This window comes from Lygodium microphyllum, chromosome 10 (genome assembly GCF_053477565.2).
Source record: "Lygodium microphyllum isolate KBCC chromosome 10, Lygodium_microphyllum_v1.1.10, whole genome shotgun sequence".
In the NCBI taxonomy this organism is placed as follows: domain Eukaryota; kingdom Viridiplantae; phylum Streptophyta; class Polypodiopsida; order Schizaeales; family Lygodiaceae; genus Lygodium; species Lygodium microphyllum.
This window is the reverse complement of record NC_141144.1, coordinates 32689427-32692383: the sequence shown is the minus strand read 5'-3', so window position 1 is coordinate 32692383 and position 2957 is coordinate 32689427. Positions and strand designations below refer to the sequence as shown.

The 2957-nt window shown below is 42.1% G+C and overlaps 1 pseudogene; it reads left to right on the top strand.

Annotated features, from left to right (window-relative positions):
- The first annotated feature begins 2070 nt into the window (after positions 1-2070).
- On the top strand, positions 2071-2463 carry LOC148029857 (V-type proton ATPase subunit F pseudogene; annotated as a pseudogene).
- Positions 2464-2957: the final 494 nt, after the last annotated feature.

Genomic DNA, 2957 nt, shown 5'->3' with positions numbered 1-2957 from the left:
TTGAAGAATGCATGTATTTTGCAAGCAGAAGAGCATGTGGATGGATTGTATGAAGGGATGTCTTATGCAGATACATTGTTTGAGATGAGTGCAATGCTGAAAACTGATGAATGCATGGGTTCAAAGATCATACCTGTGCAAACCTTGGATATGTTTCAGGAAATTTCTGGTTTTATGCTGCAAACAGAGTTAGAGGCTAAGAAAACTCAGCAAACTGAATTTATGGCTGATCTTGATCAGCTAATAGAATTGCAGAGGGCTAAATCCATTCAGCCAACAGAGTTGAATGCAGAAAAATTTCTGCATACAGAGTTTCAGGATGCATCTATGCAGTCCATAGAGCCGAGGGCTGAATTCATTCAGCCAACAGAGTTGAATGCAGAAAAATTTCTGCATACAGAGTTTCAGACTGCACCCATGCAGTCCATAGAGTTAAAGGCTGAAATTTTTCAGCCAACAGAGTTGAAAGATGCTGAAAATTTGCAGAAATTGCAGCAAAGGAAAGAGTGCTTGAATGATGCCAAGGTTGACACAAAATATAAAACAGTTGATAAGAAGATTAAGCCGGTTGCAGGCCCGCTTCCTTCTGATAGTGATGAACAGATTGAAAAAGCTATGAAGCAGCCTATGTTGAGGGAATCTGCAAATATTGGACATAAATTTACAGCTGAAACTCTTGCAGAATTGAAGATTGGAAATGATGATTTTTTGCTTCCAGTGGAAAAAGAATGTTTTAGAGAGATGCTTGGACGTCATGGTAAGGCATTTGCTTTCTTTCCACATGAAATTGGCTGCATTAGTCCCGAATTGGTTGCACCTATGGTCATCTTCACTGTTCCTCATGTACCATGGAATATACACCCTATACCTGTGCCTAAAGCACACTTGCCAAAGCTGATAGAGTTGCTGAATGAGAAGATTAAAATGGGGATTTTGGAACCCTCTTCTGCACCCTATTCTAACAGGTGGTTTACTGTACCAAATAAGAATGGTACTTTGAGATTTATTCAGGATATGCAACCCGTGAACAAAGTGACAATCAAGAATGTGGGAACAGGTCCAGTTGTGGATGAATTTGCTGAGGCTTTTGCAGGACGAGCCATCTATTCACTAGGGGACCTGTATTCAGGTTATGATCAGTTTCAGCTTGCCTTGGAAAGCAAGGATATTACTACTATGCGGACACCTATTGGTCTTGTGAGGATGTGTACCTTGCCTCAAGGTGCTACAAACTCAGTTGCTCATATGATGAATGCTATGCATAGAGTTCTTCGAGACTATATTCCGCAGTATACCATGCCTTTTCTAGATGATGTGCCTATTAAGGGTTGGGCAGAAGAAGAAAAGAATGAAAGTCTTGATTTGCGTGGATGTAGACAGTTTGTGGCTGATCACTTGATTGCTTGTGAGCAAATTTTGACACGATTAGAGAAGGTAAATTTGACACTTTCAGGGCTGAAATCTGTTTTTGCTGTTAATGAAGTCATCATAGTTGGGCATATGGTTGGATACTATGGCAGAAAGCCTTCTCCTGCAAAGGTGGATGCCATAAACAGGATTGCAGAGTATTGCTCAACTACTTCAGAGGTGCGGAGATTTGTGGGAGCTTGTGTATTTTACATGATTTGGATTCCTCATTTTGCTCATATTGCAGATGTTCTCTATCAGCTGTTTCGAAAGGGGCAGAAATTTCATTGGGATGATGAAGCTGATGGAGAAACAGGTTTACTAGAATCAGAAGATGGACTTGACCTGTTTGTGGACTTGAATGATCCTGGATAGTTGGCACATCCGGAGGATGCGCAGGTTTAGAGGGGGTGGATGTCGTGTTGCTGCGCATCTGAGCCGTGAACACCTCCATTTTTGTTGTGCATATGTGTTAATTTCTGTGTGTGATTCATTGTTTGTGTGATGCATTTTAATAATCCGCAGCCAATGTATATATTCCCTTAATGCATTGCACACTGATTTTGTTCTAGAGTTACTATCTGAAGTTGAGAAGACTGATCTCAAACCACTCCAACCATGTTTTGACGGTGTCATGAATATGTATTTGCAATTGAAGTGCTATAAAGAAGTGGAGTCATGGCTTCGACAAATTCTTCCCTCATAGCGGTCATTGGAGACGAGGACACCGTGACCGGCTTCATTCTAGCAGGAGTTGGCCATGTTGACATTAGGAGGAAGACCAACTATCTGATTGTGGATAACAAGACTACGGTGAAAACAATCGAAGACACCTTTAAGGAGTTCACAGCCAGGGAAGATATTGCAATTGTTCTCATAAATCGACATATTGCAAATATGATACGGTTCCTGGTCGACAGTTACAACAGGCCAGTGCCTGCCATTCTGGAGATACCTTCCAAGGAGCATCCATATGACCCTGCTCAGGACTCAATTTTGGCACGTGTGAAGCACATGTTCTCTAGTGATCCAGCAGGTCCTACCAGTAGGTGGTGATCAATTATTGACTTGATCTTTTGTAGGCAAGAAGTTCTAAAGAAAAAGCTAGCCTATTCTGGGAGGGGGATATTTTTGAAAAAGGCAAAAATGGCGGGCTGCGCCTGGATTGGGGAAGGAGAGAGCTGAAATCGTGGAGGAGGAAGAAAAGGAGGGAGCTCTACAGCAAGACGAGGCAGAGTATAAAAAGAGGAGACAATGAAGGTAAAAGAAAACAAAACGAAGTGGAAGAACCAGCCGAAGGCAAACAAAGGAACATGATGACTACAGAGGAGCAAGACGTTTCTGTGTCGACGTTGCTACGAGAGAGAAATTCCAGAAGTGTTAGCCATCAGCTATCGAAGCTCCGTGCAAGGATTTCCAGCCGAGACCTCCAAATTCAATCTTGATTAGAGTACAATAATTGAAATCTCTTGCATCAATATCCCTTGTGCTAATCAATCTGGAGGGTGTGCACAGGGTGCAAAATTCGGATTGAAATCCTGTGTGCGTTG